General features: G+C 40.4%; 1 protein-coding gene across 3 annotated transcripts in view; it reads right to left on the reverse strand.

Annotated features, from left to right (window-relative positions):
* Nucleotides 1-13,577, reverse strand: part of GRM5 (glutamate metabotropic receptor 5) — a 546,831-nt gene extending 533,254 nt beyond the window's left edge. For 2 of the 3 annotated variants that reach the window (XM_046017230.1, XM_046017228.1), the window contains exon 1: nucleotides 13,445-13,577. The gene's annotated coding sequence lies outside the window, so the exon portion shown is untranslated. Of the gene's footprint in view, nucleotides 1-11,065; nucleotides 11,199-13,444 lie in introns of those variants that run through there. The other variant, XM_046017229.1, reaches the window with a different exon arrangement.
* Nucleotides 13,578-16,941: the final 3,364 nt, after the last annotated feature.

The following is a 16,941-nucleotide window of genomic DNA, read 5'->3' on the forward strand; positions in this document are numbered from 1 at the left end:
TACTTATAACAACCTTGAGATGTAACTATTATTTTATTATCTCCATTTTACAAATGATGGTAATGGGTTTTGATAAGTTAAAAATTGCCCAGTCGCTCATAACATACAAAGGTGTCGAATCACTGCATCGAATGCCTGAAACTAATGCAACACTGTATGTCAATTATACTTAAATAAATAAACTAGCAGAACCCTTAGAAAGCGATAAACCTAGAATTTATGTCTATGCTTAGTGACTACATCACATACACTTCTCTTTTCTTTTTTCTTTTTTTTAAAGATTTTATTTATTTGACAGAGAGAAACACAGCCAGAATGGGAACACAAGCAGAGGGAATGCAAGAAGGAGAAGCAGGCTTCCCATTGAGCAGGGAGCCCGATACAGGGCTCAAACCCAGTACCCTGGAATCATGACCTGAGCCGAAGGCAGACACTCAACAACTGAGCCACCCAGGAGCCCCTCCATCACATACACTTTTCATTATCCTTTGCTGCCTTACTGCCCCTTCCTTCAAGAAAGATATTTCCCAAGATCATAAAAAAATGCGAAGGACCACCCAAACATAGTTTAAACATCCCACGGATATAGAATCCCACAGGAGTTTCCTTTAAAACTAGAGGGTGAAGAACATTCCAGGAAAAGAGATGATTCAGTACTTAGAATGTAGGAATGTGTATGACTGTCCAGTACAAACGTTTTTATATTGCCCTGGCAGCCCCCACTAGATTATGGCCTGTCGGATTATAAAGCAATGACTGTTAAAAAAAAAAAAAAAAGCAATGACCACCAGCCGAGGATGCACATGACGGCTATACTTTATTGACATCAGCGATGAAGCTCACATACCTGGGAAGTACATTCTGAAATATATTGTGACTTGGAAACTTGATGGAATCATGCCACAACTTAGTTTATTATATGGTTAAACAAGAGATTGTATGTGCTCCCAAAATACAGCAAATTAATGGAATATAAATTCCAGATAGACCAATCGGGTATACACTAGCTCTAGCACCATCACTCATTTGTTGAATATGTGTTTATCAAGTAACTACTATGTAACAAGCGCTCTTATAGGTCCTAAGGAGGTAAAATATTGTATGTACACAGTAATAAGAGTTAAAAAAGAAGAATAGAGCAAGAAGGAAGATAAAAAGAGTCAGAGCTGTTGGAAAATTTTAATCATGTAATCAAAGAAGTATACACATTAAAAGTAAAATCTGGGGGCACCTGTGTGTCTCAGTTGGTTAAGCAACTACCTTTGGCTCAGGTCATGATCCTGGGACCGTGGGGCCACATCTGGCTCTTTGCTCAGTGGGGAGTCTGCTTCTCCCTCTGACCCTTCCCCCTCTCATGCTCTCTCTCTTTCAAATAAATAAATCTTTAAAAAAAAAGTAAAATCTGGGTAAAGACCTAAAAGAAAAGAATGAGTTGTGCAAATATCTAGCGAAAGAACATTCTAAGTAAGGCCAAAATCAAATGCAAAGCCCCTGGGGGCAGACTTCTGCTTCGTATGTTGAGGAACAACAAGGAAGCAATATGACTGAGTGCAGTAAAAGTAAGGAGAGAGAAAGGTCGAGAGACAGTATGATCATGTGCATTCTTTCTGGACTTTAATAGTCTTGGCTTTAATATCATGTGAGAGTGATTTTTCCAGAAGAGTTTTTAATAGAAGACAGACACACAAAGACCAACATTTTGTAACAAGAATTAGGGCACAAAGGCAGAACTGAAGAGGCAGTCAGGAAATTACTGCAAGAATCCCAGTCGGAGAGATGACAGTGGCTTGGATCAGGGAGACATGGCCCTCTCACTGGAGAGAACGAGTGAAAGAGAGAGCAGGAGAGTGTGCTGTCAGATGGGACTTGGGATGTGAAGGAAAGATAAGGTTCAACGAAGACACTCAGGTTTTCGGCATGAGCAAATGAAAGATGGAACCACGTTAACTGAGGTGGAGGAAGCCGTGCAAGAGCAGATTTGGGTGGACTTAATAGAAACTAGTTTTGATGTGTCAATTTTTAGATATATGTTAGAAATTCAAGAAGAGACATTTAATAAGCAGCTGGTCATAAGAGGCTAAGGTTCTGAGAGAAGTCTGTGTAGGAGATATAAATGGGGGAGGCGTCACTATGCAGATAAGCAATTTTTTACAAACCATGAAACTAAAGGAAATCACCTAGGAAGTGCAGATAGAAAGGAAACTAGTTCTAAGACTGAGTCCCAGGGAATTCCAATGATTAAGTTCCCAGAGATAAGGAGAAACCAGCAAAGCAGACTGGAAAAAATTTTGGTATGATTTAAAATATAAATATGATATAAATATAAAATACTGAGTGTGTATGTATGCACGAGGTCTGGAAACATACATACTGGACTAAAAGGGTATTCTCTGAGTGGTGGGAATACATGTAACTTTTCATTTTTTCTTTGCCTTTATCTGTTTTCCAAATTTCTACATTTGCTATGAAAAGATATTATTTGTGACATTACTTGAAATGTGGGACTGAGGGACCTGACATCTAAATTTCTACCCCAGTGCCCCCTGTGGCCCTTATCTCTCTTGAATCTGCCCTTCCTGGGGAGTCAACTAGTCAAGCAAATTTGTGTCCCCTTCAGGTATATACAGCTTTACCCAATGGTCTTATTCATGCTGCTTCTGATCCCTCACCTGCTCTTGCCTGAGTAGCCTTTATGGCAGAGGTTTTAAAGAGCATCATGGGCTGAGGGCACCTGGGTGGCTCAGTGGGTTATGCCTCTGCCTTGGGCTCAGGTCATGATCTCAGGATCCTGGGATCGGGCCCAGCATCAGGCTCTCTGCTCAGCAGGGAGCCTGCTTCCCCCTCTCTCTCTGCTTTCCTCTCTGACTACTTGTGATCTATCTCTCAGTCAAATTAAAAAAAAAAATCTTAAAAAAAAAGAGCATGGGCTGGAATCAAGTGGACCTGTGTTTGAATCCTAATACTGCCATGTGTTGGCTATGTGCCCTTGGTCACTTAGCCTCTCTGAGCCTAAATAGAATGACAACAGTATTACTCTAAGGAGTTTTATGAGGACTGAATGAGATAATATTTTAAAATAGTCCTTTTATAAAAATCGTCCTGGGTCCTTCACCTTGTAGCATTGCTCTATCCCCTGAATTCACGTCACATTTTTATTGATACTTTGTGTGTATTGCTAAGCTGATATTATAGCTATTTCTACATGTTTCATCATCCAACAGACTTTGGATCCCTTAAAGGTTAAATTGGTACTATATACAGCACCTGGCATAATCTTTGCACAAAATAAACATCAATAAATTCTGCTAAATGAACAAATAAATATAGTGAATTGCTTCCACTGGGTTTTCTGGTCAACTATCTGATTGAGGTTCCAAGATAGTATCCCTTGCCCCACCCTGGGAAATTGAAAAGTGGATAATAAAACTTCCTCCATCCAATGGGTTCAGACAACAGGTCCTCAAAAAGAGAAGCAGGGACTGACAATCCAGCAGGTAGAAACCTTTAGTGTTCCTCATGGCTTTTCAACATATTAAGGAAAATAACATCACAGAAGTGGAGAGAGCCCTGTAGATAATTCAATTTAATTGAGATTCACAAAGATTAAATGATTTTTGGCAGGTCTGGGACCAGAACCCAGCAAAATCCCATCTCAAAACCCAGGTTTAATCACATTCTACAACTTGGTATCTGCTCTTCCACAATTTTCTAAGCATATAATTTTTTATCATATTTTTAAATTCAAATAGTGTTAGTTTGAAATCTCTGTCAATACATTTTATTCTACACTATATATCATAAATACATTTCCATATTGGTTCATTTTGTTGATGGAGACAACAATAATAATAATTAAAATACAGAGAGAGAGCTCACCACATGTTAGGCACTAGTTTAGTGTTTCAAGTGAAAAATATCATTTGTCATAAAAAACTGTAAGATGAACAACTTTATGCATATTTTACAGATGGAAGATCTGAGGCTCAGATAGATGGAATGGTTTGTTTAATATTCTAAACTAAGTGACTATCAGAGCCAAGGTTCACACTCAGAACATCCATTTCTTTTCAACAGCTGCATAGCATTCAACTATATTATTACACCAAAAATTATTTAATTATCCCCTATTAGTAGGTATTTAGATTGTTTATAGATTTTCCTACTGTTATAAATAATACACTTTACTTACTTTTGAAAGTATTTCTATAAATGTATGATATGGCTGGCATATGCATTTTCACATTTTATTATCAATTTAGATTTTAGAAGGTAACATCAACTTCCTGTACAAGTTTATGGGTGAGGCCATTCCTCCTTAGGAATCTCACCATGAGGTATATTCGTTAACTTAACAAGAGTCTTAGAGGGGGAAAAAAAGGATGGGAAATAGTAATACTGTATTATTTTTTCAATTTATATAACCTTTTCCCATTATTAATCTCACTTCAACCTACGAAAAAATTACTGCCAAGAATATCTGATTATCCCATTTCATATATCAGGAAATAGAATCTATTAGAGAGACTAAATAGAGGATAAATTATTTGCTTTAAGTTATAACTCGGATGTACTAGAGGTTATAGATTGGTAGCAAAAAAAAAAAAAAGAAAAAATCAGGTTCTTGTTACAGATATGGAGGAAGAATTAATACAATGATTTAAAAAGGTTTCAAAATGTTATAGATCTACAAAAAATGTTATAGATCTACAACCTTATATATGGAGTGCTTTAATTCAATCAGAAACAGTAAATGATAGGAGTTTATATAAATAGTGTAACATATAATAGATTGGTTTAGGGTCTTATTTTCAGAACCACTAGTCTGCTTTATTCAATAATATATCTCTTGACTCACAGCACAATAAAATTAATCACTATCCCATTATAGAAAAGAGTAGACATATATTTGATATGCATAAAGTATTTTTGCCTCCAGTAACCATACAGTCTTCTATTGTATCCTAACTGAAGAAAAAATGTTGGTGGGTAGAATTTGCATAAATGCCAACTTACACTGTAACCAGATTCACATCTCACATTGTCTTTTATTTTCAACAATCTTCTCAAACACTGACCATCTTTCTGGCACAGATGTCTCTTATATAACTTAATCCCCACACAAGCAAATCACACAGTTCGGGACATCAACACTAAAATGATTCCTTCTGCCTGAGGAACAGTCTCATCCCAAAGAGACAGGGGTGTCAATATTGCATATGCCACGAATGCCTTTGGTATATTTTCCTGAAAACAAGTGCATCCCATAGATGAGAGAGACTGTGAGGTATGATACCAAGAGCTTTATAGCCTAGGAAAGCTCCATTGTTGGAGCTATCTCAAGCGCACATCTGTGACCTTGTAAACAAGGAAGCCCAGCACCCTCTCTGCTTAGCCCAGATCCAAAAACATGCCAGATTTTCAATGAAACCCCCTTAAACAGAAAAGGGGCCATAAAATAGCATTGTACAAAAGTGAAATCTGTTATTTTCTGCATTAATTAAAAGGTGCTGGCACTAGAAGAAAGCTCACTAAATCATTGTAAATCATTAAACAACTGGTTTAGTAGTCCATGAAGACCTGAAACAGCCTTCTACAGCAAAGCAATAAAAATGATGTAATCTACTGTTAACTAGTTTCAATTTAATTATCAAGCAGGGATTCCAGGCGTCTTCCCATTTTGCTGCCTTCAGCCGCTTTCTTGTTATTTATGGCATACCTCGAAAGACTGTAAAGCATTATTGTGCCTATTATATTACCTATCGTCAGGGGCTTGAAAATGTTCTTTTGCATTTCTAACTTGATCTCTAGTTACTTATTAATGGCTAATATTTATTGAGTGACTATTTTGTGCTAAATAATGTACAAGCATTATTTAACATCAGTCTCAAAATGACCCGTGAGGTAGGTGTGATTACTACCTATATTAAGTATCTCTAGAAACTGAGATTTTGAGGTGAAGAATCTTGCCAGGAGTCCTACACCTATAATAAATGGCAAAGTTAGGACATGAACCCAACTCCCTCTGGCTCCAAAGCCCACACTCAACATAATCAGATGATAATATCTCCCAAAAGTCCAAATGGGTTGGTTGGTTAAACCTTACGCATTGGCTCCAAAACATTCTGGAGACTCTCTCTGCTTTCCATTACAAGTTTATATAATGCCAGCCAACTACATTTAGATGCCATACAAGCCAACTAAATAAATAGAGGTAACTCTATTTCCTGGAATCACTTAGATCACAGTTCCCCAACCTTAGCAACAAACTATGGAGGTTTACTGTCCTGTGTCTTGTAGAAGTCTCTAGATTCCAAGAGCAAACACACCTCCTCTAGTTGTAATAAATGAAAATGTCCCCAGACAATGTCAAATGTCCCCTGTAAGTCAAAGTCATCTTCAGCTGAAAACTACTGATATATATCCTGGCAACATCTGCATAAGCATCAGAAAAGAATATAACTAAGAACTAATCATCTGGATTTGTCAGTCCCAGAAAACTTTTTCCTGAAGCATCCTAATAATTTAAGAACAGTAGTTTGGAATAGGTTTGTCTTAAGCCTTCTTTAGTTTTTAACTTTTTTCTGGCTACATTGTATTGTTTTAAAGCTTACAATTGCAATTTGAGAAATACAGATTAAACGCTGAGAATGAAGGATGATATTGCTTTACATTAAATAAGCATGGTAGCATGGTTCTGAGTGGTCATAAGTCATTTATTATATAAATGAATGAGAAGAGTATCCTGTGATATACTTTATCATTCAAAGACCATTTTAAATATGAAATATCAAGTTCATTTTAACTTTGTAAGAAGACAAAGAATATTTTACGTAGTAATTATACATTGGTTTTTCAAAATCCAATTTTTATTTTTAAATAGGTAATTATTATGTTATTTACCTTTCTTCTCAGTCTTTAAAGAGTTCTACCTTATTGTGCATTAAGGAAAATTGGTTTTTAAGAAATATTCAATTATTCCTTTGTAAAATATTATGAATGTAAATAGGCCACATTATTATTATTATTGGTATTACAGTGCTCACTAGCACCATTGATTATCTTTTAATTTTCCTCATAACATTTATGTTTAAGAGCATTAAGTTTATGAGCAATGGCCTATAGCCAGAGTTACTATGAAAAACAATCATTAGGAAATTATTCATAGGTCTGGTATTTTTATAAGACCAACAGAATAATATCTACATAAAGTACATTTTTTCACATCTAAGTCTTTCCTTTAAATTTCCCAACTAGTTTGACTAAAATAAGAGAATATATTTGAAGCAACAATTATATACAACCACAGGGTTGCTGGGGAGATTAAATTCAGTAACTAGGGAAAGCTAGGAAACATCTGATATTCAAAGGCCTAGATGAGATTAATAGTCACAACTATGATTTCTACACTCTTTTTTTTTAAATTAATTTGACAGAGAGAGAGAGGTCACAAGTAGGGAGAGAGGCAGGCAGAGAGAGAGAGGGAGAAACAGGCTCCCCACTGAGCAGAGAGCCTGATGCGGGGCTCGATCTCAGGACCCTGAGATCATGACCTGAGCTGAAGGCAGAGGCTTAAACCACTGAGCCACCCAGGCGCCCCTGATTTCTACACTCTTAATTGTGGTCTGGAACTTTGCTTATATTTGTATAGTTAATTCATCATAATTATTCAATGCACCTTACAGTGTTACAACCTGTTCCCCATTTTTTTTAAAGCAGAGTCCGTGCCCAGCATGGAGCCCAATGTGGGGCTTGAGCTTAAGACCCTGAAATCAAGACATGAGCTATCTTCAAGAGTCTGAAATTTAACCAACGGAGCCACCCAAGTTCCTACTCACCCCCTGCTCCCCACTTGAAAAATAAGGAAAACAGAGTCAGAGCAATATTAAGTAACTCACCCTTGGTTACATAGCTAGTAATCCCATACAAAGATGGGATTCGAACTCAGGCAATCTTGTGTGAGGGTCTGCCTTTCCAACCATATCACAACTCACTGGAAACCACGAGGAAACAATTCCATGATGTTTTGGCACACCATAGATTAAAGTTAGCTAATGTGATGAAAGAGGGTAACTTTGATTTCCAAACCAATCAGATGTGTGTATTTTCTTATTTTTCCCATTTCCTTGTCATATGACAATGAAAGGAAAACAACAACTTGGTTTTAACAACAGAGAATTAAGAACAAATATTGCCTTGCATAATTGTTATGAGGATTAAATAACACCAGTGCATGGCATGGCACCCAACATGCTCAAGAAAGGGTAGTTGCTGCAGCAGGGATGAGCCTGAATCAAGACTTTTGTTTGGTTACCCTTCTGACTAAAGTTGGATATACAATTCAAACAAGACTAGAACTGGTAAAATCTAGATTTTTTTCTTCCTCTGTGAACTTAAAGGAAATGAAAGCAAGCTTATGGTATAATGTTTTTTACAACTACATTTTAACTGACTGAGATGAAGAAATACCAAGAAGATATTGCCTTTTACAAATAGCCAAAAATTCAAAATCAAAATTCAAATTTTATTTTTCACATCATGAACTAAAAAAGATTTCTTTTGATGCTCTTATCTTGTGTCCTCCTAAGCTCCACTCATTAATGAAAATAATGACTAAATGATGCTTTGGGACTAGCATTAATATTTCTCTGAATTTTAAAAATAACAACATTTCTAAACTGTAGGATGTTCCTTCTTTGTATTTCTACACCTTTAGCATATCCAAACTCCAAACAAACCAATTAACTTTAGCATATCCCAATAGATATCAAAAGATAGTCTTCAGGTGGCGGGTAATAGGGAGGGCACATATTGTGTGGAGCACTGGGTGTTGTGCAAAAACAATGAATACTGTTACGCTGAAAAAAATAAATTAATTAAGAAAAAGATAGTCTTCGATATTTTATAAGGTTAGTTTATACTCTATTAAAATAACAGAGCAAATAGGATAAGGAAGAATAGTTGGATGCATCTCTTTATTCATTTCATAAGGACAGAAAGCCTGGGAGAGAATGGTATACAAATAAGTACAATATTTTTCATGATTCCTGTCATCTCATATTTTCCATCTGTAATTTCACCTATGCTTTATTGATATTTAATTTGGTTTTTTTCATCTAAAATGCTCTAAAAATTCCATAAAAGAAAATGTAAGACTCCTATAAAATCTTTAATGTGTTTTGAACAAAAATGAGAACATTAGAGGTATTAAAATCCTTTAGTCACAAATGTAATATATATTTTGTGCTGGTTGGACAAAGTTTTCACGTTGGTGTTTGTCACCATGTCCATCACATGGACTCTTAAGTGATGGCAGAGGCCTGTGTCTCCCTATGGAAGTAGATATTTGGATTGTTCAACATCACACCCTCTCCCAAATAATCTCAATAAGTCCTTTAAAAAATCAATATACTGCAGTTTGGTTTCTCTTTGGGTACGGCCCACAGCCAAAATACTGCCATGTGATGGCAGAGATCTAGGGGGTGCAATGAAAATATCCAAATGATACATAGTGTCAAGCAGAGCATAAACGACTAGGGAAAGCTTTTCTCTTACAAGAAGCAGTTAGGTGGAAAGTATTCTACCCACATTCTTCTCCTAAGAAACCCTGAAGGATCTGTCCGAAGTGCTGAAACGGTCCCCGCTGGAGAAGCCTTTGTAGGATGTGCATTAACCTTATGAGCTTAGGAAGCAGTATTTTCAAGTCCCAAACTAAACATCCTTTTAAACAGAAACTGAAATCTATAAAGGACAGACATAGTCACAATTGATTCTTAAATGTGAAATTCATAGATATACGAGAGAAATTAAAGGAGAAAATTCCTTGTGCTCTATGGTGGTAATGAGGGGCACAAAGCATATCTAACAAGAAGTAGCATACCTAAACACATCAAAACTCAAAAGAGTGTCTACAATGTTGTATAACTAAGAGGATTCTACAGAAAACCTTGGCTTAGCCCCACTGGGGGAAGAGGCTGAATGTAGTAAAAGGCAATGTTAACCTGGCTGTCTCGAATGGCCAGAAGCCAACATTAAGAATACAGATTAGCTCTGGCCAAGTCTCAAGGGACTTAGAACAATAAAACAATATGTAGAGAAAGAAGGAAAAGGTGGAAGGGAGATTCTGCCTTCCCACCAGCCTGTGTCAATTTCTTAGTGGGAAGTAAAGTGTTGGAGAATCTATCTGCCTGGTTACTCAAGCTTACAATTCAGCTGAGGCAGCACTAGGATTGTGCCTAAATAAGCACAAGTGCTTGTTAACCTCTCCTCAATTTCCCTGCCCCACAGCACCTGCTCCGGAGGGAAATGAGGGCAATTGGAAATTACAGCACCAGTTCCAAGAGCCTTCCAGGCAGACTCTTCATTTCCCTTTGTGAGGTCCCAAGTCTGGGTTAGGCTCCGGTCACCGGTTAGCTCATGGGCCTGACTGGGGTTCTTTCACCAAGTCACCGTAGCCTGGGTTCCCTCCTTGGCATGCTACTCATGCTGCTGCTCCCGGGTAACTAGCAGGCTGTGTTTCCAAAGGGAAAGATGCATCCACAGGAGAGGAAAAAGCGAGAGGGCGCGCAGACTGTGGTTCAGAAAGAAGCACGCTAGCCTGAGTGAGAGCTGTGATTTCAGCACCACCCGCTGTCCCCCCTCCTCCTGCAGCAGGCGCCACGGTCGCGGCGTCTTACCGATCTACGGGGAAACGATTCTCCTTCCTTCCCTCTCCACCTTTGCTTCTCCCAATTCCGAGCCCTCGGGTGGTTTGGGGCAGCATATCTTCATTCTAAACATGCGCGCCTACCCTTAGGGAGCGGGAACTCGGATCCGAAGGCATGCAGGATCCGTTTCTCAATCCTTGCAGCCATTCCCTCCTTTATACCCCATTGCTCTTGCTTTTTCTCCCAACAGGTTTAACTAAGGCCATCAGCAAACAGAGCGGACTTTAAGCTCAAGGTCTGACCAACCTGCTCCACACTCTTCCCACTCCCAAACCAAACTGTGAGGTACCAGCAAGCTGATAGCTCCTACATCCTTCCCGAGTGCAGGGAGACTTGGGCACACAGACCCTTAGCAAGCTTACCCCCCTGTTGGCCGCGCAGCGGGCAGTGAGACGCAGTCTAGCTAGCCCCCCATAAAGTTGGGCTGTGCTGATCAGCAGGGCAGAGCCAGCCTCTCCATTCCCAGGCTCCCCACTAAGAAGATCTTAAGCTCATCTCCTGCGCTCGGTGCGCACAGAACAGCAGAGCTGAGGGCGGCGTGTGCAGCAATCTCCCTGCTACTGAGAAAGGGGGGGTGAGGGGAAGGGGAGCTCGCGGAGGAGGGAGGGGTGGTAGTTTGTATTTATAGAGAACAGAGTTCTCAGCGCAACTTTTTGGTGCCACCAAGTGGCACAGTGAGTTCCTTTAGGAACACACACTTTGGGTCGAATCTGGATGGATGAACCAGCTCCGAATCCAGATGCTCACATGATAAGAGGAATCAGGGGCACCCTTAAGACTTGAGTTTTCCCATGTGCACCTTCATATCTCAGCACCTGGGATACAGATCCCTGAGTTCTAGGAATGAGCTTGCATTAAGGGGGAAGAAGTAATTACCTGTGCCCTCCTTGGAGAAGTGGCAGAGGTGTCAAAGACAATGGGCAGATGCCACTTGCTTCCTAGGAGTCTAGGAACCCTTGTCTCAGGAACAATATCCATTCTCCTCTCCCTCCTAACCTCTCTGCCCAGATTACAGCATTCTCAGATTGCACTCTAAAACCTTCCTGCCATCTGGAATGCCCAACCTTTCAAGTAAGATGCCATTCATTCTCCTTGTTTAGAATCAATTCCAGATTATTTCCCAAACCCTCAGATTCAAAGAACTTCACAGCTTGCCACCAAAGCTCCTCCTTTATTTGTTACCTTAAAAAAGCAAGTGGGGCACCTGGGTGGCTCAGTGGGTTAAGCCTCTGCCTTCGGCTCAGGTCATGATCTTGGGGTCCTGGGATTGAGCCCCACATCGGGCTCTCTGCTCCGCGGGGAGCCTGCTTCCTCCTCTCTCCCTCTCTGCCTGCCTCTCTGCCTACTTGTGATCTCTCTCTGTCAAATAAATAAATAAAATATTTTAAAAAAAAAAGCAAGTGACTTTAGACTCTGTGGATCCGAATCTCTCCAAACAGCACTCAGAACTCTAGGTTCCCTTGGTTATAGTCTAAGTGTCTGCTTGTCCTTCTCAACCATTTCCACAGACCTCTCAGCATGCATTACACCAACAGCACAGCCAGGAGCTTGCAAATGTCTTTGGTACTTCTAGGGAGAATGCCCTGAAGATTCATTCATATGGATTTTCTGGGTGCTCTTCCTTTCTTGTATGCAGATCTAAAAACCCATAGGATCACAGAAAGACATTACTCCACAGAACTTCTGTGCCCTCAAACACAGAATCTCTATGTTTTGCAGAAACGAAGGAAAGGGAGAAACCGAGTACACAAAGGTTAAGGGACTTTTTCAAGGTCACACATTTTCCTAGAGACCAAATCCAGAACTACCCAGGATGGGACTAAATGAACACACTGATACCAAGCCTGACTTCCAGGTTTCCTCTCCTTCCCCCCTCCCCCCACTCCATTCATTCATTCTCAACTCCCTTTCCTCCCCAACCCCCACCCGTTCCTCTCTCTGACCCCATCCTTTACCAAAGTTCCATAAAGAAACCTAGTGTAGGGATGTTTCCTTATCCCCACTGGGAGTACTTGAACTTGAGCTTATAGGTCCAGAGTTACAGGTATACCCCCTTAAAAATGGCCCCCTGTTCTAGAAAACCTCTTCCTCCTGTAGTGCAGTCATGCAAGTGTCATTTTAGAAATGGAACATTGGCATTCACACCCCGCCAGGTCTCTCTTCCGCTGCTTCTTTTCAGGGAAAAGCATTAGCGAATGCTCTTCCTAGCCCCCAAACACCTAATGGTCTCAAAGACCGATAAGCTCCCTCCTCCCTTGTTAGGCACCCTTTTGTGCACATGTATCGGTATGCGAGAAAGAGAGAGAGACCGAAATCCAAACGCCTCCTTTGGCTCAGATCTCTATTTTCTCCTCTGCTTTTTTTTTTTTTTTTTACTTCGTTTTCTATGGAAACGAGCCCACTTAAGTCCCTACTTATGCAAATAAAATCAAAATGATCTTCATAAACCTCTCGTTGGAGCGACGCCGCGGTAGCCTAGGCTCCTGACTAGAAATTCGTGTCTGATTCACACAGCACACGTCCTTGCAGGGTGACTTTTCTAAACTTGCAGGACGTCTCAGCGTCCCTGGCTCCACCATTCTCCACCTGCCCACCACCTGCCCTCCTGGGTGCCTTTGCCCGCGCTCCCGCCCCTCGCCTGAATGCTGTTCGTCCCCGTGCTGGGGGAGGGGCTCCGGCGGTATCCCTACTGCCGTGGTGGACTCTCAAGCTGAAAGAATGAAAAACCGCGCTGTGCTTACCTGGCGCGCGCCCTGAGCCTGGCGCCCCCAGCCAGCCGCTCCTCGCGGTCTTCCAGCGCTCGCGTGCCGGCCTGGGCTGCAGCTGGAGCGCGAGTGACGGCGGCGGAGGCAGCGGCGGCAGAAGGCAGAGCGGCTCCGGGGCCCGCGGCGGTGGCGCTCTCGCGCGCGCCAGCGCCGGGAGCACGTGCCGCGCTCGGGCAGACGCAGCTGGAAGCGCAGCGCAGGGCCGCTTCCTACTCCTGCAGCGCGCGGCGCGGCGCGGCGTGGCGGGTGGGGGTGTGGGCGGTGGACCAAGCAGGGCACAGACGCTGTGGGTAATCTGGAGAGTGGAGCTTCGTGGTTTCGGGGTGCAGGCAAGCGTAGCCTCGGGCTCCCTCTGCAGCGCTTCAGCTTCCTTCTGGGAGCCGCGGAAGGAGAAGAGCTGTGCGTGGAGACGTGGGTGGTGTGTCACTCAGAGAGAAGCTGGGGGATCAGGTAGATAATAAGCTTCATCCTGACGATGGCACTTAAACCCCTGACAATGATTAGGAGAAGGGGCGTCACTGCTGGAGGGTACAGGGAACCAGGAAGTCAGGGAACCCCTAGATGATTCAGAGGTGTGAGTGCTGAGAAAGAACGGTCTCTAATGGCATTACTTATTAATAATGCCATTTCGCATTTGTCTGCACTTCTTACAAACGATTCTTTCTCTATCCATTAAAATTTCTCTCTCCGTAGTAGTTAAATATGTTTTACTTACTCAAATGACTTTCCTTTCCCTCCCCCACCACCTCCATAACTACCAAGACGGTAAAAAATGCTGAAGTTATCTTTAAATTCCAAAAACAGACTTCATTTCAGCCCTTGAAAAAGAGATTGGTATAAATTAATTGCATGGCTTAATTTAAAGAGAAGAAAGACATTGCAGCAATAGGATTATTACTATTCCCATTATTCTTCCGTAGCTGAATTTTAGGAGCCAGGTGCTTGCAGCTGTTGAGTGAAAGACTGAAAGCTGAGGACATTCAGGTTGAAGTGGTTGGTCCTAATGAATATATTACTAATGTAGATTTCCCAGGAGACCCTTGAAAACAAAACAAGTTGTTCTTTGATTTCCTCGGATTCAACCAGAAAAAGATACCTTATCTACCACACCTTGCTGATCTTCACAATGGCATCTTTCTTCTCCCCATTTTCTTGTGCACCCTGATGGTGGCATTGTTAATTTCTCAGGTTCTTTGATTGCAATCCAGGAACCAAGCTTTAGTACTTTGTAGACAGGCCAGCAAAAGTGCGGTTGACCTTCCTGAATGAGAAAGATGAGAAAGATGGTATGGATGAGAAAATACAAAAATAGTGAGAGCACCCAGGAAAATAAAGGGGAACTAATGGCTAGCTGATTCCGGAGATGTGATTAAGTTTGATGTACAAAATGATTTGTTAGCTCACTTGTCTGGGGCACTGATGATAAGGAGGTCACAAATTTGATCCTGGCCTGGACTACTCAGCTTTGAGTGAGCATAGGACACACTAAGTTTCCCCATCCTTCTTCCTCAGCTGGAACTAGTTCAAAGCACATCAGTGAGTGAGCTAAACCTAAGTAAGAACGGGTTCTCATGGTGGCTACTCAGTTACTTAAAACTCTTCAATTTCCTATGCATATTTTCTGCCCTGCTATCTGCCAGGGTTGTGGAGAGGATGGGATAAGATAACACATGTCACAGCATGTCAGAAATGATAAAGCACTCCATAAATAGAATACATAGTTTACCAAGACATATCCACTTCTGAAAGTTAAAATGCAAAGGACATTCCCCATGTTGAACAATAGTGATATTTTCAGCAGAGAAGGAAAACACAATTATATAATCTTGAATTGCTCAATGACATTTTACAGTATAGCTTTACCTCACAGTGGTAATGTGCTGAATTAGGTAAAATTAAAACTTAAAGGAGCAAAGAAACAATGTTTTAAGTCCCCCAAATAAGTTTTTATTGTAAAATGTTCAAAGGTATCTCTTTTACCTTGGGATGTGCTATTAATAAGCAAAATATTATAAATCTTATGTAGAATAGTGTAAAGGAATGAAAAAGTTATTTATACTTACAACCGATTAAATTTAAAACTTGGAATTTTCTTTGATTCCTTCCTTTCTCACACAGATGATAATTGGTCAAAAACTGGCTCTACCTTTGAAATGTATCCAAGAATGCTACCACTTCTAACCACCTTCACAGATACTGGTTGAATCAAACTATCATCATCTTTTTACCTAATTAAAGCAATAGCTTCCAAACTGGTCTTTCAGCTCCTTCATTTTTCTCTATAGGCTATATTCAACACAGCAGCCAGAGTGGGTTTTTTATTTTGTTTTGGTTTGGTTTTCTAAGGAAGTTAGCTTAAATCAAAACCCTCCAGTAACTTTCCATTTTACTCAGAGTCACACACAAGTCTTCACTATGACTCCACATAATCTGTCCCCACTCCATTACCTTTCTGACCTCATTTCCTAGTACTCTTCCCTTTTCTTTGCTCCTTCTGCTCCATCCACCAGGACTCCCTTGCTATTTCTTAAACATGCCTGACATGCTCCTATCTAATGGTCTTTGCATTAGCTGTTTCTTCTGCTTGGAATGCTTTGTTCACATGTTCTCTTTGGGCTAAATTCTCTCCTTAAATATTTGCTAAAATCTTATGCCAAACAAGCGTTTCCCAGACTACCCTATTTAATAGTACAAACTATTCTCCCTCAGGATCTTGGTGTTCCTGATCCCCTTTACCTAATTCTGTTTTCTCCCATAGCTCTTAATACAGTCCCATATACTATATCCTTTTCTCATTTGTTATGATTATTGTTTATTGTCTTCTATTCTCCTCCCTCCCATTAAATGTGAACTCAAGAAAAGGAATCTTTGTTTTTTTGATATATTCCAAACACTGAGAAGAAAATTCTAGCACATAGAAACAACTCACTGTGTTTGAGTATTTAAATGAATCTGTAAATAGAGGTATACATCCTTCAATTCCCTAGTTGGCATCACTGACAGTATATCATGTGACTATTTGCAGGAGGTCTGCAAGACTACTGAGGCACAGCCCTTGTGCCCAACCTGGGCACACTACCCCACCTCTTACCCTCTTCTCTCTTTGCATTTGTGCTTCTTAAACTTAGCCAGTTCATGTTCTAGGCTCCAAAAGGATTATTATAATCCTAAATGTTTCGTAACTGTCAGGTTATCTCAATCCATCAACTAACAGATCATAAGTAGCCTTTTAAAATAATTGGTCTAAGTGAATTTATTTTCATTCCTTTAATGGTAACTCATCAAGCATGTATTTTTTCTTTTTTTGCCTGTTTCTATAAAAAGAACTGCAATAGAATGTTGAACAAAATACTGGCTTGACTTTAGAAAACCTAAAGTTATTAAGTATATGTGTACAAGCATATTGATTTGTTCATACTATTGATTGTATATTAATTAAACTACCATGTACCAGGCATGGCTATGTGTGGGGG

The sequence above is a fragment of the Meles meles genome, chromosome 8 (genome assembly GCF_922984935.1).
Source record: "Meles meles chromosome 8, mMelMel3.1 paternal haplotype, whole genome shotgun sequence".
Taxonomy (NCBI): Eukaryota; Metazoa; Chordata; class Mammalia; order Carnivora; family Mustelidae; genus Meles; species Meles meles.